We start from the raw sequence: 27,690 nt of genomic DNA, 5'->3' as shown, positions 1-27,690 counted from the left end.
TGCTTATAGTACAGGGTCACGGGGAACAAGGTGAGGTACACAGTAAAGACAAAATGCCCACCCCCTGCAAACATACATTATACATGCACATTCACACACCCACTCATACACTATGGACACTTTGGACATGCCAGCACGGGGAGAACATGCAAACTCCACACACAGGGCCATGGCGGGACTCGAAACCCCTAGTACTGGAGGTGTGAGGCAAATGTGCTAACCACCAAGTCACTGTGCACCCCAAAATTTGTTTAATATTATATACACAATAATATTATATATGTGAATTAAGGACAAAATTACAACTCAATTGGAAAACAGAAAGCATGTGTTAAATCACTGTCCAAATTATATTGTGTCTTAACTTGGCTTCACATTTACACTCCTACACATTGAGTCAGGTTACATGTGCATTGTACTTCCATTGTCACTATTTTAGCACAGCACAATACTTGGCTTTGTTTACACTGCTCATGTTTTTTGACTTGGGTTATATATGGTATATTCTTTTTGTACTTACAGTGCTGTGAAGTATTTCTGATTTCTTCTGTTTTTGTGCATCTCATACTAAATAGTTTTAGATCGTCAAACAAAATACAACATAAAACAAAGGCAACCTGAGTAAACACATTCATAAACATTTGTTGTGTCAGTTTTGTTACAAAGTGCTCAGATATACTCTGTTTAAAGAGGGTAAGAACCCCCTTGTTTGTATAAGCTCCGTGGTGATCCCGCAAGTGTTACAACGGGGGCAAATACATTTTCACACAGGCTTAGTTGGTACTGGATAACTTTTTTGCTTCAACAAATAACATCATTTAAAAACCGTATTTTGTGTTTACTCAGGTTGCCTTTGTTTTATTTTACATTTTATTTTAATTTCTGAAACAATTTAGTATGCGATACACAAAAACAGAAGAAATCGGGATGGGGCAAATACTTTTTCACTGCACTGTATTTTATTTTATTTTAATCATATTTGCTTAAATTAGATTTATAATTGTTGCTCTTTTTTTGTGCATGTGTTTTGTCTATTGTGTCTTGTTTCATGTAACAAAAAAAAAAACATGGTTTACCAAGGTTGATGTCCAAAATCTAGTGGGGAGCCTTCCCAAAGGAATGCAGGCTGTTTTAAAAGCACCAACTCCATATTAACAACCATGATTTGAAATGGGATGTTCAGTGATTGTCAGAGATTCCCCTTTGTGCGGAGAGTCAGAAAAAGCAGTGCACTCAGCAGCATGGAGCGCGACAGCGCACTTCTGGGTTGTCAATGACTATGTTCACACGTGTGTTTTGGTTTATGCTCAGTCTCCACCCTTGTGTTGCGATTGGTTGTTTCCCTTATGTGTCATCATTGTCATCAGCTGTTGATGTTACCCCTTCATATTACTTTGTATATTTATATAGCAGTACCAAGCATTCTGATCTTTGCTCCTGACTGTTTTTGATCCTGCTTTTGCCCTCGTGTTTCGCATTTCTGGTTTTGCCTATTTGTTGATCGCCTTACTCACAGCTGTTTTGAATTTGGATATTGCCCTTTGATTTGGATTTGCAGGCACTTTTCTTCAATCAAGCTTTTAACTGCATATCCATCCATCTGCACTTGCCTTAAATGACAGTGGTCAGGTACTTTTGGCCATATAGTGTATTTATAATTTACAGTGGGGGAAATAAGTATTGAATGAGTCAACATTTTTCAGTAAAAATATTTCCAATGAGGCTATTCATATGCCATTTTCACCAGACATCAGTATTAATTCAAGAAATCCACAAATAACATTAAAATCCATAAATAAAGTTGTGTGTATAGTGTAAAGTGGAATTACACGGGGGGGGGGGGGGGGGGGGGGGGAGTATTAAACACGCTAAGAAAAAGCAGTTCTCCAAGGCAAGGTAAGGCAAGGAACCAGCTGAAATCCTTGTCATTATACTGCCTATCTGTGCAACTTTATGTTAGCTGGGTTAGTAAATTGATGGGCTATAAAAAAGGCTTTTCATTACCAAGGTGTCACACAAGAAACATCTCATGACAGGTAAAAGCAAAAAACTCTCCCAGGACCTTCACAACCTTAATGTTGCAAAACATACTGATGGAATCGGATACCGACATAATTCAAAACTTCTGAATTCTCCAGTATGTACCATTGGGGCATTTACGCAAGTGGAAGCAACACCACTCCATCATCAACTGGCTATGGACAGGAGCTCCTCACAAGATTTATGACCTGGGAGTCAGAAGAGTAGCCCAAGAGCCACAGACCACTCGGAAAGAGCTCCAGAAAACACTTAGAGGCAGTAGGTAAATCGTCACAAAGAAATCAATAGGCACTGCATTCCACTGCTCATGCTCACCCATTACTAAAGAAAAGGCATGTTGAAGCTCGGTTAAGGTTTGCTACAACTCATTTGGACAAACCTATGAAGTACGGGGAGAGTGTAGTCTGGTCAGACAAGAGCAACATTTAACTTTTTGGCTGTCATATTACACACCATGCTTGGAGAAGAAATGCACTGCACATCACCTTAAAAACACTATACTAACAGTGAAATTTGGGGGTGGAAACATGGTGTGGGGCTGTTTTTCATCGCATGGTACTGGCAGACTTCATATAATTGAAGGAACAATGAATGAAGCCCTTTACCAGAAGATTCTTGAGAAGAATCTGTTGCCAGCCACCAGAATAATGATGAGACATGGGTGAACTTTCCAGCAGGACAACGATCCAAAGCATACAGCAAAGCAATTGAGGGTTTCGTTTCAGAGAGGAGAAAAAAAACAAAAACAAAAAACCCTCAAGGCATTAGAATAGAGCGGTCATTACAAATAAAGGCTTCTCCATGAAGTATTAAATAAATTTCAGTTAGCGTTTTCAATACTTTTTTCCTGTGTCATTCCACTTTATTACACATAGCTTTATTTATGGACTTTAATGTTGTGAATTCTTTATATTTCTAGATTTCTTGAGTTAATACTGATGTCTTGTGAAAATTTCATGTGAATAGCCTCATAGGAAATATATTTACTGATAAAAAAAAAAAAAAAAAAAAAAAAAAAAAGAAAGACACATTCAATACTTATTTCCCCCACTGTATATTGTATTTTAATTTTATGTAGTGTTTATAGTGCATGATTTATTTATAATGTATGCTGTATTTGTAGTCTACATTGAATTTGCACATTTTGTGCTGACAGTATATTGTACTGTACTTTCAGTTGTGACCATGCCCCATGCCACACTCACTAAGATAGGACCCCAGGATGACCCAGAAGCCTTCTTGGAGCTGTACGAGTGTTCCATGTGGGGTGGGGCTGGCCCGAGGCTCAGTGGGCGGCCTGCCCGTTGCCACTCCTGACTGGTGAAGCCCAACTCATGGCCCAGCAGTTATTGGTCACAAACATGCTGGAGTAACCGGACCTGAAATGGGCAATTTTGCAACGGGTCAGCCACACCTCAGAACTGCACCATCAGCGCCTCCGCTTGGTGACCTTCCACAAGCTCGGCTGCCCGTTTACATTCACCCAGAAGCTCTAGGACACCTGGAGGAGGGACGCAGCACAAAGGATGTGATCGACCTCCTGGTACTGGAGCAGTTCGCCACTCTACTTCTGGAAAGGACGGCAGAGTGGGTCCAGTGCCACTCGGCCCAGTTTGTGAATGGAGGGCGTGGCCGGGGAAGGTCAGTGGTAAAGAGTGCACACCTGTAGAGAATTTTCTTAATGAATGTTCTGTGTTGCAGTGAGATGAAGCGAGGATAAGAGGGAGAGAGACACATGCCTCGAGAGAGACAGGACAAGCAGCTGTGTGTGTGTGTGCGCATGCATGTATGTGCACAAGTGTTTTTAAGAATGCTGAAAAGCAAAAGAAAGTGCCTTTTGAGTCGGTCCAAGCCTGTCTCCAGCTTCCTCATTTCTGCCTGAACTTGGGAAGCATGTTACACGAGTCTATGTTGTAATTATAGTGTGTTGCATTTGTAAGTGTATGTTCTATTTATAGTCTATGCTGTGTTTGTAGTGCATGCATTTATAGTCTATATAGTATTTATACACTTTGCAGGGAAATTGTGCAGCAAACTAGAGCAGTCTTCAATTGTTTACTAGTTTGGATGCATACTGGTAGGTACTGTAGGAAATCAAGAAGGGTGTTATGGCCTGTACCAACAGCAAAGGTGCACACACACACCCCCCATGTTTGTGAGGACCTTCCATTGATTAATTACTGTATCGTGTTACTGATATTTCTAAAACTAAACCTACCCCTAACCTTAAAAGCAGCAATTAAAGGGAAGTGAATCATCAGTTTTTCAAACAAATGTGACTTTCGTTAAAAAAATAAAAATAAAAATACATTTGAGGACTAGGCGATTTTGTGGACATTTTGCACCATCCTACTATGATAATTTATTTCTTAGTGTTTGTGTGCGTGTGCACACGCACATACTGAAAGGTTGGAATCTGACTCCTCTGTGCTCCAAGCAGACTCCACTATGGTGTTAACATGGGTGAAGCAGCTCTTCCTAATTAGATGAGCCTTCTTTTCAGTGCTATACTCACAGACATCTGGGTCTGGCAATTACTTAATATGAATATGACATTAACATATTCCTGGCAGGCATGTTAGAGAAGGCTCTTCTTAGGAGACAAATTATCCAAATTAATTTCCAATTTAAAATCCTATGGCTTTTATTATAAGCTGTGGGTGCCCATCGGTATAAAAATGAAAGGAAGAAGGCAGGGCCAGAGGAAGAAAGAAAGGGAGAGAGAGAATGGAAGAGGGCTAAGAACATGTGGATATTCAGAAAAGCTTTAATGATCTTGGCTTGTGGCTGCCTACAAACCAAATGAATATACAGGTAAAAAGAAGAGAAAGAGTGAACTGTTGAGTGAACATTGAACATCGAGTGAATATTGAGTCAGTAAAGGGTTCCCCCCCCCCAAATATCAGTTAGGCCTAGCTGCAGTTACACAGACAAACATGGGTTCTGCTTCATTACTTTTTGCCAGGTGCTAAAAGAAAAAAAAAGTTTTTTTGGGGGGGGGGGGGGGGGGGCGCTGATGATACGAGTTTGATTTCAAATCATTTTCATTGTTCTCTCAGTAGAGCTTGAGGCTGTTAAAACCATATGCACCGTTATTGACAGTAGAGGTTAGACTGCCTAGTGTCAAAACATATGGCGGCACTAAGGATATGAGCATTACATGAGCTAATGCTGCACTGTTGGATACTCCTCATGAACAGATTTTTCTTCAAGATATGTGTAATTGTTGGCATGATGAAGCAGTTAGATGTTTATTTAGCTTGTTTGTAAGGAATCTCCAGTGTCAACACTTCTGTGAAAAGGTAAAGCTGTTCCTTTAAGTTTTCAGACATGAACTGATTTTGTGGAGGGGGGGGGGGGGGGGGGGGGGAGTTCACAAGTAGAGATGGTAGATGTGATGGGAAATGCACAAAGCTCCATTAGCTTATAACCACTTTCTTTGTAAGCAACACTACTCTGGTGATGTCTCTGGAGTGACACTGCTAAATCTATAATAGAGTCATAATTTTTATGAGCTAACAGGTATCACATAACAAGGAACAGGTATGTCCCGATTTTTTTGTACAACTGCAATTCCAGTTCATTTTTGTTTAGGTTTTCTGACATGCCTTTTTGCCTCATGTTTTTCTTTTATTTATTAGATATATACTATATGGCCAAAAGTAGGCTATGTGGACACCTGACCATCAGAGCCATATGTGGGCCGTCCCCAGACTATTCCCACAAAGCACAAAACTATCTAGAATGTCTTTGTATGCTGTAGCAAGATTTGATTTAATTGGAGGCCCAAACCTGTTCCACCATGACAATGCACATGTGCACAAAGTGAGCTCCATAAAGAAATGGTTTGCCAAGTTTAGTGTGGAAGAACTCAAGTGACCTGCACAGAGTCCTGTCCTGAACTCCTCTGAGATGATCTGGAACACAAAGTGTTAGGCCTCTTGTGGCTGAATGAGCAAATCCCCACATCCACGCTCCAAAATCAAGTAGAAAGCCTTTTCAGAAGATTGGAAGTCATTATAACAGCAATGGGGGACTTAATCTAGAATGCGATGATCAACAAGCAAATATGGGTGTGACTGGTCAAGAGTCCACATATGTCTGTGCAAAGTTCCTGTACAATTCTCTGATTCATGTATACTACCAGTTAATGATATAGGAGTTGATTTGTTAAAGATTTCAGGCTCAGAGATCAAAATAAAGACTCAAAGTCAAAAGATATGGAAGGTGTAGTAATCAGATTAGAGGATTTGTCAGAAGTAGAGCAAGAGGTGCAGTGTAGTATAAACTAAAATGGTCAACACTAAATAGATAACTGCTGCATCTGAATAAATGTGCAATAGAAGTGGCAGTAGTTACAGAAGAAATACAGAATGAGATTAGTGAAGAGCACTATTGCACTTTCTTAAAATGATGGTATAAAAACAGAATAAGATATACATCAAGATATGGGAGACTGATGAAAAAACAGACTGAGAAACCTGACAGGGTGGAGATAGAGTGGTAACAGAAATAAGAGAGAGAGCGAGAGAGAGAGAGACTAGCAGTGGTCAGTAGCATTCACCCGGTGGTAATAAAACTTATCAGAAACTTTCATTAGGGAAAGAGGGAGTGAAAGATATATTGACAGATGATTTAATACAAAAATAATCTCCACTTTGCCAGACAGATGATGGCAGCTGCTGCCTAACGAATGCCACTTCAGTAAACAATGTGAAAATGTTATCAAAACTGCCAGTGGTGCCGGCAGGATAGTATGTAAGTATAGGAGTATGCAAGTCTTCTGTTCAATCTGTCTCTCCCCCTCACTCTCACATTAACAAGATAGAAAACAAACAAACAAACAAACAAACAAACAAAAAAACAGGAAAAGATAGGTTGTGTGTGTGTTTAAACTGCTTTAAAGTTGTCAAGACTGATAGCAAAGACATGCAGTCACTCACTTTCCTAAAAGAAAGGTTAGATAAAGTAGTCCGAGTTTTTCCAGATTTATTTTGTAGTGCTGTATATCAATAATGACAAGAAAACAAGTATTCCACCGGAATAGAATTCAATATTCCAGACTGCTGGGACTACGGCTGCTCCTAAGGCCATACAGACTTCATATAAATCCATAATGAACTTTTTCACACTATCTGTTGTTACCCAGATGAGGATGGGTTCCCTTCTGAGTCGGGTTCCTCTCAAGGTTTCTTCCTCTTAAAACATCTTAGGGAGTTTTTTCTTGCCACCGTCGCCACTCAGTGGCTTGCTCAGTTGGGATAAATTCGCACCTTTAATATCTGTATACCATGTTGATATTTCTGTAAAGCTGCTTTGAGACAATGTCTATTGTAAAAAGCGCTATACAAATAAAATAAAATTGAAATTGAAATATAAAAAGCTATTTTATCCATATTGATTCCAAAGGGATTGTCCTCATGCTACAAATTGAAATCAACACTGAAACTCTACATGTTTAATAGCATTTTTGGATCTGAGACATTGCTTCCATCAGAACACTAATGCTCTGTGTCATATTTTATGATGAGAACATGTGTATATCACTGGGATTGGTTTGTCAAACCCAGCATTATAGGCCATTATCAGCTTTGATATCTCACCATCACATCAGCATATCCCTACTCTAAATCATTTGTGGTTACTGTAGTCATCTGTCATCAGTGTGTAAGCAGAATTTATTTTTGTATGGCTGTAGGTCTCAAACTCAAACCTGTTAGCACACATTTGCAACAAGTGCTGATGCATTTATAAAGACAGCAATACAAGTTTCACAATTAATGTACAAATTCTGATATTGTTTGCATTCTTATTTGTGGTTGTATCCCCCTGTTTTATTGAATTGTCTTGGTTATATTTCAGGATGGATTTAAAGCACATGAAAATGTCTTCAAAATTAATTTTTATAAGTAAATTTTCAAATATCTGAGGAAACTTGCCACCATTCCTCTATACAGTTTGACTGTCTCTCACTTGTGTCTCTGCATATCAGAGAGCATGTCCATGATGTTTTAAATAGAACAGTGATCTATTACTTAATGTTATTTTCTTATAGCTGCAGTATCAAAGCATTTTTGGCTCAAAATGAACAAAAATCAATTATTGCACAAGTATGTAAAAACAGTGTTCAAAACTGTCTCCTTACCTTACCCTGTGTCACAATGTAGAGTCGGAGATGGATGTAAATGCAGATGAAACAGTTTACTAAAAGTCCAGCAAACAAATCCACTACCACAGGCAGGTGCAAGGTCAAAGCAAGCAAAAAGGGTCAGGCAATCAGCAAACAGGATATCGAAGGAAAACCAGAATACGAAAACTAGGATACAAGCAACATCTTCCCCCCCCCCAAAAAAAACCACAAACCAAAAAAACAGAACAGCAATAATCAACAACAGCTTGGTAAATCAGAATATGCACAACTGAAACTTACTTCTCAAAATTCAAAGTGACTGAAGTTCCTTTTTAAAGGATGGTGTGTGAGCGTGTGTAATTGGCAACAGCTGATTGTCATTAGAATTCCGGAGACTAAGAGCATGCCAGTGTGTGGAGTTGTAGTCTGTATCTGCCATGTTTGTAGGTGGTGGTGTATTCTGGGAATTGGAGTCCAAAGACTGAATAGACCTCACAGAACCCTCCCCAAAGGGCTCACTCCAGGAGTGCTGTTATTTCTAGGTCTCCCCCTAGGTCGTGGACCTGGGTGTTCAGGATGGTTATCATGGAATTCTCTGTCTAGGTTGGGATAAAGGGTGTCACGTGCTGGTACCGAGCATTGTTCCTCTGGTTCGTACCCCTCCCAGGCGATAAGATACTCTAGTTTACCTCTTCTTTTGTGGGACTCTAACATGGATTTGACCAGATAGACAGGTTGTCCTTCAATTTCCAGGAGGGCTGGAGGTGTGTCAGTGGCTAGGGGCCCCTGAATGTCAGGTTTTAAATGAATGGGTGATGAGATAGTGTCATGGTAAGTCCAATCTGTAAGTGACTTCGTTGATTTGCCTCAGGATTTTGAAAGGGCCAATGTATCTAAAAAAATTTCTGCAGGTTTGGGGTTGACAGAGGTCTTTGGTGGCCAACCAGACTCTGTCTCCAGGTTAGTAACGGGGTGGTGTCCTCAGTGCCAGTCTGCGTTGGTCTTGTTCATGTGTGCTACTCTTTCTAGCTTTTGGTGGGTAGTTTCCCATACCTGTTCACTTCTCTGGATCCAGTGATCAACAGCAGGTGAGTCAGTAGGTTTGGCGTTCCAGGGAAACAGCAGGGGTTGTATCTGAGCACATGCTGAAAGGCGTTGAGCTGGGTGGCGGAATGTCAAAGGGAGTTTTGGGCATACTCAGCCCATGGCAGAAACTGAGCCCAATCCTCCAGGTTGTTGCCACAGAATGTTCTGAGAAAAATGGCCAGTCTGACTGCTCTACCTGCCTGTTGGTCTACGGATGGTATCTGGTAGGGCTGGGTATTGCAACCAATTTGGCGATTCGATTCTTATTTATATGGTTATAGTTATCGATATTTCATTTAAAATGTTAGTTTTGCGGACATGGGATCCATGTTTTAATATAAATGCTGGTAACTGAAACTCTCCTACTTAGCTATATTACTGAACTACACATTTACATTAACAATAGGGCCCACATAATTGTGTTAATTACTTTTTATTTTGAGTAACAAACATTGTTTATATGTGCAACAATGAAATTCATTAACAATTGAAACATGTTTAAGAAATAAAACCATTTTCAAAATTCAAAACAAAAGATAGATGGCAACAGCTTCAGGAAGAGAGGCGAATTCCAGATATTCACATCCTCTCAAGTAAAGCACGCGCATTAAGAATCGATTCTGAGATTTCCCAAATTGATATTGTTTCGTTAAATTGAAGATCGATTAAAATCGGAGAATCTATATTTTTTACCCAGCCCTAGTATCCAGACGTGAGACTCACGGAAACTCCTAGCTTCTACATGAAGCTTGCCCATACACAGGAGGTGAATTGAATGCCTGACAATATCTTCTGGGATCCCGAAGTATCTGAAAATGTGGGTAAACAAAAGTTCAGCAGTAATGAAGGCTGTGGGTAGGCTGGGCAGTGGAATGAGTCGGAGTGATTTAGAAAATTGGTCTATAACACTTAGAATGGTTGTGTAGCCTTGGGACTCCAGGAGATCAGTGATGAAGTTGATAGCAATGTGTGACCAGGGTCTCTGTGGTATGGGCAAGGGCAGAAGTTTCCTGGCTGGTAAGGTTCGGGGAACCTTGGCTTGGGCACAAAGGGAGCATGACGAAACTGCATCAGTCTGCATGTTGGGCCACCAATACTTAGTTTGTAGAAGCTGATATGTGCGTTGTGTTCCGGGGTGCCCTGTGGCTAGAGAGTTGTGTGCCCATTTGACCATCTGTAAGCAAAAGTGGACTGGGATGAACAACTTGTTGAGAGGGAATGACCAGGGAATCTGCTGTGGGGGATGGTGAGCAAGAACTTGGTCCTATATAGCCTCCACAAAGCATGGCTGGGGAAACATACTTTCTTCAGGGTCTTGTGGTTGGCTGGTACCATGGAGGCATGAGAGAACATTGGCTTTTATGTTTTTGGAGCCAGGGTGGTAGGAGAGGGTGAACTGGAACCTCGCAAAAAACAATGACCATCCAGCTTGATGAGGATTCAGACATTTAGCTGTTTTGATGTATTCTAAGTTCTTGTGATCAATGAAAATTGCAAATGGATGAAGAGATCCCTCCAGCCAGTGACACTATTCTTCAAGAGCCAGTTTGACTGCCAGTAGTTCTCTGTTTCCAATGTTGTAATTCTGTTCAGCGGGGGTTAACTACTTGGAGTAATAGGCCACGGGATGAAGCTTGGGTTTCTCCCCAAAGTGTTGGGACAGGATGGCCCCCAATCCTGATTCAGAAGTGTCTACCTCCACAATAAACAATTTCTTTGGGTCCAGGTGTTTCAAGATGGGTGCTGTGGTGAACGCTGTTTTGTGTTATTAGAGAGCTGCCTCAGCAGTTGGATTCCAAGCAAGGTGTTTTTTCCCTTACATCAGAGCAGTCATTGGGCAAGCTATAGGGCTGAAACCCAGAATGAAACACAGAAAAGTTGGCAAAGCCCAGGAATCACTAACTCCTTAATGTTCCTGGGTGTGAGCCACTCGGTCATGGCAGAGATCTTGGCTGGGTCCATGGATACTCCATCTGGACTAATGATGTATCCCAGGAAGAAAATGGTGCATTGGTGAAAGGCGCACTTCTCTCCTTTAATGAACAGTTGATTTGGGGTGAGATGTTGGAGGACTTGTCAAACATGGAGGATATAGGTTTTGCATGAAGGGGAGCAGATAAGAATGTCGTCAATATAGGAGATGATGAATTTACCCAACATGTCTCTTAGAACATTGTTGATGAGGCTTTGAAACACTGATTGAGCGCAAAAAAGCCCACATGGCATGACGCAGTACTCATAGTGCCCACATGTGGTGCTAAAGGCAGAAAATATGCAGAAAATTTGAGGTGACTGGAGTTGTTCAAGATCCGCTGGAGCCAGGGGTAATGGATAATGGTATTTAACCATATCTTGATTGAGTCCATGATAATCCATGCATGGACAAAGTCCTTCCCCTTTTTTCTCCACAAAGAAAAACCCATTAGAGGCAGGAGATGTGGACAGGCAAATATTCCCTTGTTGTAGTACTTCCTGTATATACAGGTGCATCTAAAAAAAATTATATCAAAAAGTAATTTTTTTTTCTGTAATTTAATTCAAAAAGTGGAACTTTCATATATTCTAGATTCATTACACATAATGATGATGATTACGGCTTACAGCTCATGGAAATAAAAAAATCCATTTCCATCCAATATTAGAATAAAGAATTTATAATACAGAAATAGTGCAGTGTCGCATTCCTAGTGCCACTACTGAACCAGAGACAACTTCAGAAGCATCTTACCTGGGATAAAGAGAAAAAGAACTGGTCCAAAGTCCTCTTTTCAGATGAAAGTAAATTTTGCATTTCTTTTGGAAATCAAGCTCCCAGAGTCTGGAGGAAGAGTGGAGAGGCACAGAATCTAAGTTGCTTGAAATCCAGTGTGAAGTTTCCAAAGTCAGTGATGATTTGGGGTGTCACGTAATCTGCTGGTGTTAGTCCACTGTGTGTTCTCAAGTCGAAAGTCAATGCAGCCATCTACCAGGAGATTTTAAGAGCACTTCATGATTCCATGTGCTTTTATGTGGAGATGCTGATTTCCTTTTCCAGCAGGACTTGGCACCTGCCCACAGTGCCAAAACTACTAGTAACTGGTTTGCTGACCATGGTATTACTGTGCTTGAGTGGCCATCCAACTCACCTGACCTGAACTCCATAGAGAATCTGTGAGAGACACCAGACCCAACAATATAGACAAGCTGAAGGCCGCTTTCAGAGCAACCTGGGCTTCCATAACACCTCAGCAGTGCCACAAGCTGATTACCTCTATGGCCTGCCACATTGATGCAGTAATTCATGCAAAAGGAGCCCCGACTAAGTATTGGGTGCATAAATTAACATACTTTTCAGAAGGTCGATATATCTGTATTATAAATTCTTTTGTAATATTTTGAGATACTGGATTTTTTTTATTTCCATGAGCTGTAAGCCATAATCATCAAGATTAAAACAAAAAAAGGCTTGAAATATTTCACTTTGTGTAATGAATCTAGAATATATGAAAATTCCACTTTTTGAATTAAATTACAGAAAAAAAAATTAACTTTTCCACGATATTCCAATTTTTTTAGATGCACCTGTAATCTTCCATGGCTTGTTGTTCCTTGAGGGAGAGTGGATACATCCTATTGCAATGAGGTGTCCTTCCTGGAAATAACTTGATAGCACAGTCATAGGATCGGTGTGGGGGTAATCCATTGGCTTTACTGAAGATGTCACCAAGGTCTTGGTACCCTGGGAGAATAGATATGGGTGCGGCTTGTTCCAGGCTCTCCAATGAGGTGGATGCAACTTGTAGAGAGTGAAGACAATGTAGATGGCAGTAATCCGACCAGTATGTTATTTCCTTGTGTCGCCATGACATCTGGGGGTTGTGGAGACACATCCATGTGAAACCCAAGATGATGGGATGTTTTGTAATCACTGTAATCAGGAATGAGATTTCTTCTTGATGAAGGGCTGAGACTTGAAACCTGAGTCGTGCAGTGCGGAATTTGATGGGGCCCTCTCCGATGGGTCCTCCATCAATGGCATGGATCCTCTAAGCTCTTGACAAGCACAGACGGAGGACATTGAGCTGAGTGGCAGTCTAAATGTACAAGAAGTTACCCACCGCCCCGAGTTGATCAACGCTGTCAGAGAAACTATACCTGAGAGCTGCACTGTGACTGGTAGAGTGAATTATTGAAGAGAGTGAGATGGATCAGTACTCACTGTTTCGTTGTGGGGTGTAGAGCTCCCACTCGAAGGTGGCATGGGCTTGGCTGTGGGTTTGGAGTGCAGGGGACAGAGTCCAATGAGATGATCTGTGCTGCCACAGTAGAAGCACCAGTGTTTGCAGCATCTTCTCTCTCTCTCTCTCTCTCTCTCTCTCTCTCTCTCTCTCTCTCTCTCAACTGATCTTGGTACGCCCAAGCTGCATGGGTTCAGAAGGAGCAGTTGCTTCCGGAAGGCTGTCTAGTTCTCGAGAGCGGCTGCGACTGTGAAGCAGGTGATTCAGCTGAATGGCCAGGTCTATGAGGGAATCCAAGGTTAGAGGTTCGTCATGGCATGCCATTTCTGTGAGGATTTCATAGTTGAGACCTTGTTGAAACACAGCTTTTAGAGCAGCGTCATTCAATACACTTCCAGCTGCAATGGCGTGAAATTCAAGAGCAAATTTTTTAAATCTGCATGAACCCAGGCATAATGTGAGGAGGAGCTCCGCCACCTCCTTGCTCTCAGGTGAGTGGCTGAAAACACGATGAAACATGTCCGTGAACCGTGCATAGGAAGCCGTTGGCTCACCACCGATCTCCCGATAGCCCAATTCAAGGCTTTGTCAGTGAGCAGGTTCATAAAACATGCAATCTTCTCTGCTTCAGGCATACCCTCATGACAGGCAAAATGGAAGGAGCATTGAAAGAGAAATCCCTTACATAACAATGAATCACCACTGAATTTTTCCAGCATGGGCATGGGTGATCGTCTTGTGGAGACATAGGCCTGTGGAGCTGGAACACCCAGCATGGTGTTCGCAGTGACAGCTTGAGACAGGAGGCTAAGATTGTTAAGATCCACCAGATGTTGTTGCTGCTGTCCCAGTAACTGTCTGTGAGCCAATATGGCTTGGCAAAATTCATCTGCTGCATCCACGTGAGCGGCGAAGTAATCGGTCATGATGTAGGGGTGGAGACAGATGCAAATGCAGTCGAAAAAGCTTATTAAAACAAAGTCCAGCAAACAAATCCAATACGATCGGCAGGTGCGAGGTCAAAGCAGGCAAAAAGGGTCAGGCGATCAGCAAACAGGATATCAAAGGAAACCCAGAACACAAAAACTGGAATACGAGCACAGTAAAAGTAAAAATAAAAAAACAGAACAGCAATAATCAACAACATAATAGAGTATACACAACTGAGATTTACTTCACAAAGTTCAAAGTAACTGAAGTTCCTTTTTAAAGGGTGGTGTGTGAGTGTGTGTAATTGGCAACAGCTGATTGTCATTAGAATTCCGGAGACTGAGAGAGTGCCAGTGTATGGATTTGGGAGTTGTAGTCTGTGTCGGCCATGTTTGTAATGTTTGTAATGTAATGTAAAACAGCTAAAGACCGACACCTTCCATGAGCATGTAACTAAGCCCTAAAATGCCAACCCCACACAATCCTTTGTTTAAAACAAAACAAAACAAAAAAACCTTACTCTGGCTTTTACTCTTACTCTGCACACTCTGCTTTTCTAGAACTAAATTTCAAAATTTTGTGTGGTAGCACTACTTGTATTGTTCGCCGCTTGATATATCGCTTTGCTTGTATTTCCTCATTTGTAAGTCGCTTTGGATAAAAGTCTCTGCTAAATGAATAAATGTAAATGTAATGTAAATGTTTGTAGGCAGCACTGTATTCTGGGAATTGGAGTTCAAAGACTGAGTAGACCTGACACCCTGATTCACAATGGTAGGCTTAAATTAATGATTTATAATTTGAGCTGTTGGGTCGGATTTCACGGGAAACGTCAGTTTGATATTATTTGCATGTCCATCCGTAAACAGAAAGAAGAAGAGCCGACCACTGTATCACGTGTGTGGGGGCTGAGGATGGTGGAGTGTTTGTAGCTTGTCCTTACAAGAGTTGCTTTGTATTCAAATTTTTCATCTAGATGGCTGCTTTTAATCTGGATAGTTCTAAACACAATCTTTGATGACATCTGGGTAATCAGCTGTTGTCAAAACCAAGAAACCTCTCACTGCAGAGAGCTGCAATCAAAAAGGGAAAGTGACAGCACCCGTGCTAAAACAAAAATAAATATTGGCATGGCTTTTGAGAGGTGGCGAAAACTCAGAGATCTGAAGGGATTGAAGACTGACGCAGAGATGGCTTTTTTTCTGCTGAACAGGTAAGACATTTCAATGGTGCAATAGGTAGCTAGATAACATTAGATCACTTGTTTGCTTGAGTCAGCTAGGTATCGAGTTTCCTATGTTGTTTTTTGTTGTTGTTTGTTTTTTCCTATGGTCTTATTGCACTTATTTTCTGCTAGCTATGAGAGAGCAACTGACCTCTGCTCTAAGAAATCCATATCCATTGGCACCTCCACTGTCAAGTATTATTCAAGTATTACAATCCATGTGAATACCTCAAAGCATCCATGCAAAGGAGCAGTCCCGAAGCACAACCCATGTTTAAAAAAATACCTCCGCATTTAACTTGCAGTTTAATTTTTCAAACAGAAATGGCGATAGAGAGACAGAAGTTCAGTACTGCAGCTTTAAATGGCATGCAAAAGTTCTCTGTAAAATATATGCAAAAAAAACATATAAACTATATCTAAACATCATGTTAATATCCAAGACTAATTTTATATAGAAATGTTCAGGTTCTGTACAGTACTGTATGTTCACTTCTTACATAGACTCATCCATGAAAACATTACAGTTAAATAATTCACTGAAAATCTGTCTCGTGTTTTAATGGATTCACCTGTTTACTTTGGCAAATTCAGATTTTGAGCATTCTCTCTCACTCGCTTGCTCTCTCTCTCCCTCTCTCTCTCAAGCAAACCAATTATTTACAGACCCAGTTTTTGCCCTTAAATTACCTCACATGAAGTCACAAAGTCAGCAGACTCAAATCAACCTGTCAGCAGTGGCTACAACAGCAAAGCAGATTCAGTAATTCACACTAACCAACAGCTCAGAGAGAGGATACGCTCACTTTCATCTTAAAAGAGTCAGAACAGAGGTGGCTTTCAGTGCAGTGACACGGCCAGTTCAGGCAAATGATAACAGCTATATTCAGAACAACTAAGGACAGAAACTTCTCACCTTCATGTCTCAGTTACAAAAATTCCATTACAAAAATTCCATATGAATGATGTTCATGGAATATATGCCTGACAGGTTTTCACAATTAAATGGACTATTGTGCAAATTTAGATATGTTTTGGAGAGTATGACTATTTCACTGAGAAGCAACACACCATTAACTTAAACATACCAATCTGTCTGAAATTTGCAGGAAAAAGGAATAATGAAAAGAACCAGCTCCACACTGTCACAGTTAAATATCATGCAGTGTGAAATATAATAAATATCTTTTATCCTGTTAGACCAAAGATAGAACTTTGGAATCAAAAGAACCCAAAATGTGTGTGTCCTGTGTGTTTAGTGTGTATGAGTGCAGTGCACGGCTACCATTTCGAGGCTGAATGAGCCGGCACTAAAGAGATAATATTTCAATAACATAGTGGCCTGATCATAAAGTAACTCAATGGAAATATGGTAGAGCCTCAGGCTACTCAGCAGGACAGTCAGCAGTCAAATGATTTCACATCCCCTTCTCATCCTGTGCCCCCCTCTCATTCTCTCTCTCCCTCTCTCTCACACTGTCCCTTCTTTGTGATACCCACATGCATGTCTGCACATCTAGACAGATACATATTTGCAAATTCATTTCTACATGAAAAACAGTAATAATAAAAAAAGTACATGCTGCTTACTTCATACTGCAGTTCAGTTTTTGAGAGAAAAATGAGAAATGTGAGTAGAATTTGGACAAAGAACATTTTCTGTTAGTTTCTGTCAGTTTCTGTTATTCAAAAGAAAAGGCTGTGAAGAAAAGCCTAGAAGCAAAGCTTTGTCTCTGTGCATAAAGACCTGTAAGAAGTCAGTGACTGCAGGTACAAAACAGGACCTTCCTTTTAATGCAATCATTCAAATCATCATTTGAAAACATGTCCTTTTATTCCTCAGTTCTTGCTCATAGGTCTTCCCTCCTTTTCCCTTTACTTCCTCCTTTCCTATGACAGCAGGATGTGCTATTCCTTTAAAGAAGATCAAACCAGGTTCTGCAGTAAAGCTTAAGGCAGTTGTGTTCGACAATAAAGGTTGTTTATTTCAAAAGAGCCAGAACGATGATGCTTAGAGGCTGTTCCAGGTAATTTTGTACTTTATGGAATGATTTGCCTAAAGTACACCTGAGTGTGTTAGTCCTCATCTACAAACAGCTCACCTTTAACACCGCTGAGTCGGCTGTTTATGTGTCTGGCTTTAATTGGTGTGGTGGTAAACAGGAGCAGAACAGAAGGAACGCAGGTACGGATGATGTTTCCTCTCAACATGCAACATTTCATCTATAATGCCGGAGATGAGAGGAAATGCTATCTTTCTGCTGATGTGGACAACAAGCTATATTCAGGGCACAAATTAGAGCAGGAAAGCAGAGAAAAATAAATGGGTCTTCCTAGAGTGAGATTACTTGCCAAATGTACAGAATTTCCTAATGCTTTTCTGTTGCTGCTCTTTTCATAACACCAGGCACACACACACACACACACACACACACACACACACACACACACACATACACACATTCACTTTAAAACAAAGTACAGCATTTCATCTTCAGTTTTTACACTTTCACAAGTTTCTTTTTAAAAAACATTTGTTATTCATGTGTGCTACAGTGTCTGCCTCTGTCATGTAGACCATACAGTAATGTTCTAATACGAATACGTATACGAATGCTACCAAGTAAGCAAAGAGCAGCATTGTTTTCTATACAGTCCACATCCATGGTGAACTTCACAATTATTGGCACCTTTCATGAAATAAATGTAGTGGAATTTAATGAATGAAATGAATATCACATAGAAGAGTGTCCACCATAGTTTCTATAACCCCCCCCCCCCCCCTTATGTTCTGTCTCCTTGTATCCCTGCTGCATCTTTGTCATGTGGAGCAGGTTCACAGAGCTGTTGGATGAATTGTCTGATAGCCCGGGGCAGTTTACGGGGAAAGAGGGGCCATAAATAGGATTGAATTTTAAATGAAATAATACATCCAGGGGAAAAAAGAAAGGATGTTGACAGAGAAGGGAAAAGATGGAGAGGTAAGAGTGAGGTGAGAAGTTCGCACAGAGATCACTATCCTCTTTCTATAGCTTTAAAGCAGGGAAAAAGAATAACTGGCTTGTTTTGTCTGGTGGAAGCAGAGATCCCATCTGTGGCCTGTAAAAAAATAAGCCAAAACAGCAGAAGCCCAAATCAGGTTCGGCTCCTGTCAACCAAGAATATGAATCTGAGGCTACACTGGCCACAGGCTCACTCAAACTGGACAGTCGAGGATTGGAAAAATGTCACCTGGTCTGATGAATCTTTTTTCTGCTGTGACATGCAGATAATAGGGTCAAAATTTGTTGTCAACAACATGAACATTTCAGGCTGGTGGTGGTAGTGTAATGGTGTGAGGAATGTTTGCATGTTTACTTGGTACACATTGGTCCCTCTAATACCAGTTGAGCGTTTGAATGGCACTGCCTATCTGAATATTGTTTCTGACTATGTGCATTCATTTATGGCCAAAATTTACCATCTTACAGTGTATCGGCTATTTCTAGCATGATATGGTCACAAAGCACAAGTTATTTCCAACTTGTTCCATGAACATGTATCAACTGAAACAGGTTGGCTGCACAGTAATAGACTTAGTATTTTCCATATAAGTTATGTATTCAACAGAAAATCCAGCATGCATCCCAACAATTTACTTATAATTAGCCATTTACCAAAAATATATTTTATATTAAATATAAAGGGAAGTAGTAAAGGGAAGCCCTAAACACAAAATCTAATATAAAACAAAAGCGCACACACGTGTTAGATATTTAAAAAGACACATCATACTAGCTGAGAATAATAAGGCTATAGGCTATAATAAATAGGCTCCAAGTTCCCTGTGACCCTGAAAAGGATAAGCGGTATAGAAGATGGATGGATGGATGAATGGATGTCAGGAATGAGTGCAAGCAGTTGCCTTTAAAGAGACATGAGATTTCATGTTCATCAAATAAAACTAGCATTTGCAATGTATCTGATTCCTTGAAACACACGGTATTTATCTTTACTAATTTGTGTAATTGAAGGTAATTTTCTGAGTATTGTTTTCTGAGTCCAGACACAGTAAAATGTACTTTTCTGACCTACTTTGATCAACAGAATCAGTATACACACATTACATGACTATCCTCCTGGATTATATCATAGACTACAGTATATGGATTATACCACCATGGACATAAAAATTTTCCAGGTGCTGCTTTGTCCTTTTCCAACTTACTTTTCATTTTCCACTAATAACTGGTCTGTGGTGGGCGTTCTGGCACACTATGGCTGCCATCGCATCATCCAGGTGGATGCTACACCCCCCCCCCCCCCCACTATGTACAGTGCTTTGCGTGTCTAGAAAAGAGCTAAATAAATGTAACTGTAACTAACTAACTAACTCCTGAGTTATTGTTTATTTCTAATCATTGTTTCATGCCCTCTGTTGTCAGTTTAAATTAGATTTTAAATTAGATTTCCTGGAGATATAGGCTTACAGGAGTGTGGGCCTATCTCCAGGAAATCTAATGGGTTAATAGAACATTTTTCATGCTCTCCTAAATCAGGAGGAGTTTACAACTGGATGTTACTTGACTAACATATCCAGCTGAACTCTCCCCTGCTGGTGGCCAGGTGTATCATACCTTCTGACCACAAACTACATCACTACTAAACAGTCTTTGCTATGATGGGTCTTACCCGGCACACATAAGCTCCATTAGGGAAGTCCCCAAACATCTCCATCCTGAGACAAACTTCACAGTAAATTAGTCACAATTAGCAAATGCGACATTGGCGCTCCGGCCCCACTAATGCCATTACGAACCCACCCAATCATAACTTAGTCTACAGGATCATTTCTCAAATCAATGATCTTGGTAAGTACTTCTAAAAGGGCCCTATTGCCAAATCAGCTGGATGCGTCCAATTAAAAGGAAATGGGGGAGAAAGGGAGGAGGTTAGGGTTGATTAGCAGTTAGCTTCAGGGCAACAGCATTATTATGCAGCGAATGGAGCTCAGTCAGAGTCAGGTTAAATGCTTTTAATTCACAAAACCTCCCCCAACTGGCTTTCAGAAAGAGAAGAGCGATAATGATCAGTGTGGATATAGCACACAACATTAAGAGCAGAAACAGATTATCAAGCTGAGGAGTAGAACATATATTTTACTCATTTACTAAATCTTATTTTTAGTGTTTACTTTCTGAGAAGAGATTATTGTAATTTAGTGAATTTCATTCAGCAGGTTTTTTTCTGATGATTTGAGTAAAGACAGCAACTAATGGAACAAGGTTAACAATTTTGATGTGGCTTTTTCTGTGCTGCTTCAGAGGAGATAAAATTTGCCAATATTTACCTTCTTCTTTTGTGTTTTGTTTTCATCTGAGCATCTTTAATTACTTGCTGTCTATGTAAATATAGTTCATGTCTATCCAGTCTTGATTTACAATGTCTTGCATGTCCTTACCAAGAGACTCTTAGCTACTACTCTTCCAAAACTTTCAGGAAAAAAAAGCCCAATAATGGGTTCTACATTTGGTCCCTTAGGCCCAGTTCATACTGCACCAACAGACGCTGACCAACGCCGAAAATCACCAACTTGTAAAAGTTGGCCATTGTTTTTAGAATGTTGGGAAACACGAATGTTCACAATGCCCCAACAGACACTAAAAATGTTTTTTACAGACAATCAGACTGGTTTAAAAATGGATGATCCTTTCACCACAATCGAAATTTTACTATTACTACCTGTAGTGTCATTACGTGTTGTTCTTCACCTGAAAAGATGAAAAGTGAAACGAAAGAGGTTGTGAGTGAAGCCTTGGTTGTTGCAATGTGAGAGACAGGGCGCATACTTACATTTATATAGAAAACTGCAGATATAGGATGTGCGCTTTCAGAACTTTGCTCAGTTTATTCTGGGGTGTAACCTGGCCTGGGCATTCAGGGCTGTAGCCCTGGAAATTTTATCTTTAGTCCCGAATAATTCTCCATTTAGAGTGGTTTGTCACTACGTAACTGAACATCAGTAAAGAAGATGGCAGTGTTTTTTTATCTTCAGTGAAGGGAGGCAAGACCAATCAGACAGGGTTTATAGGAAAATATGTGGAAATACTTGTGTCTTATTGGCTGACAGGCCTCAGTTCTGCTAAACGCTAGCTCACACAATCAGTGTGAGAGAAAAAAATGGATATACGCTGATTTTTTTCCAGTAAAGGGGTTGAAACTGAAACACTAACATCCCTTCATGCTGAGCCAGAAAACAAAGGTTTGTAAATACCGATATGAGTTCCAAGTTACGTGAACATGATATGAGCAGAGCATAAGGACAGCTAACGTACTTTGCATGTCACTGAAGCAGCTAAATCAATACAATGATAGCTTAGTTGTGCCTCCCCTTGGCTAGCAACACCAAACTAGCTTAGTCTCATGTTAGATAGCCAAAAAGTTGTATATTTTATTGATCTGGTAGCCCTGCAAACAGTGATAACACCCGAGGTAAGTTTTATAATAAATCCAACTTTTTTGTCCAATATTCACATTTTTTAAGCAATTAGCCCTCACATGCAAAAAAAAAAAAAATAATGCATGGAAATACTCTATTTAGAAGTATGTGCACCTAGCACACAGGCTTTCATTTCTATAGAGTTTGCAGGGGCGCTTGCCTCATCATCATGGCAGTGGTTCGTGCCCAGGTCAGATTAAGTCGGAGTTTGATGGAAAATCATACCACACTGCACCTGACAAATGCTGATTGAACATGTTCAGTTGGTGAAAACAAATGCTGACAAACTCCAACAGACACCGACAGGGTTAACACACTGATCCAACAAATGTGACTGTTGCCATTGGTCGGCATCTGTCGGTGGACTGTGAACTGGGCTTAAAAGTTTCTATGTAGAATAATACAACAAAGGGGCTCCCTTTCAGAACAGGTTCCAAATAAATAAGGAATACTTGATGACAGGCCTTTGAATTATTAGAAAACTAGTGCATTATCTCTCTAATAATTCAACAGACTGGATAATTATTCCGCTTATACCACACTTACCAGAAGACATTGTTCAGATGTTGGGCAATGGTGGCTTGGTGGTTAAGGCTCTGGCTTACTGATCAGAAGGTTAGGGGTTCAAGCCCCAGTACTGCCAAGCTGCCACTGTTGGGCCCTTGAGCAAGGCCCTTAACCCTCTCTGCTCCAGGGGTGCCGTATCATGGCTGACCCTGCGCTCAGTCCCCAGCTTCCTGACATGCTGGGGTATGCGAAGGAAAGAATTTCACTGTGTATATGTGATTAATAAAGACTCATTATCATTTATTTCAGGACATTTTTCAGATTATTGTCCTTAAAACGCATCTGTGTGGAACTAATTTATTGTGCATCAAATCCCTCTGTTGCTAATTCCAAAACGCCATTCTAGAACTTGTAATGGAGGCTTGAGCCATTGATCTGCAGTTATTGGTGGGAGAGAGAGACAGAGAGTTCACAGTTTTTCTTTTAGTTTCATGCTGATAATATAAAAATAGAACAAATAAATAATTATATATATATATATATATATATATATATATATATATATATATATATATATATATATATATCGATAGGCATAGCTGTTCACATGCTTTTCCGTTTTTTTATTACTGCAGAAAAAAACTTTTTTTTTCAAGCATCCTTGTTTATGAAATGTTACTCTTTTTACCTTGTTAGTCTGTTTGTGAACAGTGTGAATATGGGCTTGTCTTCAATAACCTGCATGTGTTCTGGTCTGTGCTGCGTGTCATGAGCGCAATTATTACAATAGCCCTAATTGCATACAATATTGTAATCTTACATCTAAATGCCTCTAATGCCTTTTATTTTATTTTTAACTGAATGGTTACACTTTACATTAAGGTTTGTTTAACTAACATTATTGCATTTAATTACATTAAGAAATATTAAACATAGCATTAATAAACTATTAGACATACTTTGTTTATTAGACATTAATAAAAAAAAAAAAGTAAATTAATAGATGCATTAATTGAATTAAATGTTTCTTCAACCATGACTAAAAATAAGTCCACATCAATGAGCAAAGCTCTTACTCAACTTACTGAACTCTGGTCTCCCTGTATAAACATTTAAAGTTGCTGAATTCTGAATTTTGCCAGTTAACAGCCAAAATGTGAATTATAGTGATGGTTCAAATCTTACTCAATGATTATGGTTAATGATCAGTTCATGATTATTTGGCTTATTCTGTTTATTTTTAAAAGAAAATAAATTAACAAAATGTTAGTTTCTTTGTTAAATTTACTTATTGTGTTTTATTGCTGAGGTTCATAGTTTGTTTATGTTAATTAATTAATTATATAATGTATTACTAACTGATTACTAACTAATTAAAATATTACTAACTGCATTATATGTGCAGTGGTGCTTGAAAGTTTGTGAACTTTAGAAAATGTAGAAATTTTCTACATTTCTGCATAAATATGATCATCAGATTTTCACAAAAAGTTTATTAAAAGTCCTAAAAGTAGATAAAGAGTCCCTAATTAAACAAATGACACAAAAATATACTTGGTCCTATAATGATACGATGATTGATATTTACTGGTCACATATACATTACAGCAGAGCGAAATTCTTTTTTTCACATACCCCAGCATGCCAGGAGGTTGGGGTCAGAGTGCAGGGTCAGTCATAATATAGCACCCTAGAGCAGAGAGGGTTAAGGGCCCAACAGTGGCAGCTTGGTAGTGCTTAGGCTTGAACCCCTGACTTTCTGATCAGTAACCCAGAGCCTTAACCGCTAAACCATCACTGCCCACGGTTTATGTGTAAAATAATCCAATATTACATAACTGTGAGTGACAAAAAGTATGTGAACCTTTGCTTCTACAACTAAATGTTTCAGTAACTGTTGATCAGTCCTGCACATTGGCTTGGAAGAATTTTAGCCCATTCCTCAGTACAGAACAGCTTCAACTGTGATGTTGGTGGGTTTCCTCACATGAACTGCTTGCTTCAGGTCCTTCCACAACATTTCTATTGGATTAATGTCAGGACTTTGACTTGGGAATTCCAAAACCTTTATTCTTTTTTAACCATTCTTTGATAGAATGACTTGTGTGCTTAGGGTCATTGTCTTGCTACATGACCTGCTTTCTCTTGAGATTCAGTTCATGGACAGATGTCTTGACATTTTAATTCAGAATTCATTGTTCCATCAATGATGGCAAGCTGTCCTGACCCAGATGCAGCAAAACAGGCCCAAACCATGATACTACCACCACCATGTTTCACAGATGGGATAAGATTGTTATACTGGAATGCAGTGTTTCCTTTCTCCAAACATAATGCTTCTCATTTAAACCCCAAATTCTATTTTGTTATCATCCGTCCACAAAACATTTTTCCAATAGCTGGCTCGTCCACATGATCTTTATGGCAATACTGTCATACATACCAGTGTTGTTCACTGTTCTCCTGATGATTCACTCATGAACATACATGTGAGACAGGCCTTTATTTGCTTTATTTACCCTGGGTTCCTTTGTGACCTCGTGGACTATTACATGTCTTGCTCTTGGAGTGATCTTTGCTGGTCAACCACTCCTGGGGAGGATAAAAATGATCTTTAATTTCTTCCATTTATACACAATCTGTCTGATTATGGATTGGTGGAGTCCAAACTCTTTACAGATGGTTTTGTAACCTTTTCCAGCCTGATGAGCATCAACTATTCTTTTTCTGAGGTCCTCAAAAATCTCCTTTGTTCATGCCATGATACACTTCTACAAACATGTGTCCATCCATCCATTTTCTATACCACTTATCCTACTGGCTTGCAGGGAACCTGCAGCCTAGCCTAGTGAGCATGGGTCACAAGGCTGGGTACACCCTGGACAGAGTGCCAATCCATCACAGGACACACTCACATAAACATTCACACACCCATTCATACACAACGGGCAATTTGGACATGCCAATCAGCCTATCATGCATGTCTTTGGACAGAGTATCGGAATACCCGGAGGAAACCCCCCGCAGCATGGGGAGACATGCAAACTCTGCACACACAGGGCCACAGTGGGAATCAAACCCTGGAGGTGTGAAGCAAATGTTGATTGAATACACCTGACTCTAATTTCACCTTCAAATTAACTGCTAATCCTAGAGGTTCACATACTTTTGCCACTCACAGATATGTAATATTGGATCATAATCTTTTTGTCTCATTTGTTTAATTGGAATCTGTTTGTCTACTTTTAGGACATGTGTGAAAATCTGATGATGTTTTAGCTGATATTTATGGATCATTTTTGAAAATTCTAAAGAGTTCACAAACTTTCAAGCACCACTGTACTTCCATTCGTATTGGATTTATGCTAGGGTTACTATACTAACCCTAACAATATAAAATATACTGAATTAATGAGCAGCTGGAAAGGTAATAAAACATTATCCATTGTTTTATGTAGCATACATGCCTTAAACCCATGTGGACCTGTTCAGTAGAATAGTTTGAAAGACTGTCTCTGTCTCTATACTTGTATTCTTGTAGCTTGAAGCATCCCACCTCAAACGTTAAGGTGGTTAATCTAGAGTAAACATGCATATTGCTCCTCCATACTTGCGTTTTCCAGTGTAGCAGGAATCCATCAAGACACCTCATTATTCTCTTTATGTTATTCTCTCCCACAATCCTGTACACACCAGATCAATCCAGATCAGTGGATAACGCTTTCTCTCTCTGCAGGCCCGTGGCCTCATGGGAGTTTTAATAGGTGGTGTAGCTATACTCTACACTCCAGCACGCCACCCAGGCACCAGGTACCCAGTCTGTACCGCCATGAAATTAAGGAGAAAACGTTCATGCCGGTGGATTAGCTTTTAAGCTTTTAAGCAGCCTAATGTAGCATGAAATATTGTGGCCATGCCCCGGCGATCAGATGCATGTGCATATGACCTATTTTCATTCTGTTTTGTCTCTTGCTACTTTTATCCTTCCCCCACCCCTTCTCAATCCCCATCCATGCACATATCAACATCTGGATACTGAGAACATTTAGCTGTTAATTGGTTGGGCTTTTATTATTCTGATGGCAACAGAGAAAGCATGTGGGTTGAGGGGTGGGGTGGTGCTGAAAGAAAAAAAGCTGAGACTGGTATGTGAAGGAGAGAAAGTTGTCTAAGACAGGAAGAATGAAAGCTTCAGAGAAATGGTGGTTCAAGAGAAATGTAAATAGTGTTACAGTTCATAGGCTCTAACCATGGTCAAACATTAAGTATTCCCCATTATATTCTCTATCTGCTCATAAAGAGGAATGTCCACCATTAGTAGATGATGTGAGAAATCATTTAGTGGATTTAACTCAAAGAAATTACAAAATCAAATATTTATGAGCTGTACAGTATTAGGAGAGAACACCACAGTTGGAGGCCATATTTTACTGTTTTTAACCATAACTGAGCTATACATATACAGTAAGCGGTATGTGACAGATATGTGGCAAGGCTACACAGACCTCATATTGTTTAAGAAGGTCATTGATTCCTTTAAATGTCTTGCTGTTAAGAATTTTTTTGTGAATTTAAAGACAATATGGGAAAACTTTTATAACACTCACACTGTCAGGTTAGCACCTAAAGGGTTGCTTCTGTTGCTGTTGATGTTGTGTGTATACCCACAGTTTAACTGCTATTTTTACACTGAGCACAATAAAAAGTCTGCACTTGCATCCGTTTGCACTCACATTTCATGCTCTCTTTCAGTGAAACGCATAGGATACAATTTTCAAAATACATTTTGCATATGTATTGTAGTCTTCATCAAAAATATATCCTCATGCTATATACATTCATGTGAAAAAATAAGTACAGCTCACGGAAATTGTTGGCTTTTTTGACATATTTGGACAAGCACTGTCCAGGACTGGCCTTCCAAGCTAATTCAGCCCAAGAGCAGACTGTCTGATGCAAAAAAAAAAGTCTCCAAGAACCCCCAAATTTAATCACAGGATCTGAAGTCTTGTAACTGTTGGTGTCAAAGTGCATGCTTCTACAATCAAAAAGAGATTGCACAACATTGAATGGTATG

This window comes from Ictalurus furcatus, chromosome 23 (assembly GCF_023375685.1).
Source record: "Ictalurus furcatus strain D&B chromosome 23, Billie_1.0, whole genome shotgun sequence".
Classification (NCBI taxonomy): Eukaryota; Metazoa; Chordata; class Actinopteri; order Siluriformes; family Ictaluridae; genus Ictalurus; species Ictalurus furcatus.
The sequence above is the reverse complement of the archived record's forward strand: the minus strand, read 5'-3'. Positions refer to the sequence as shown.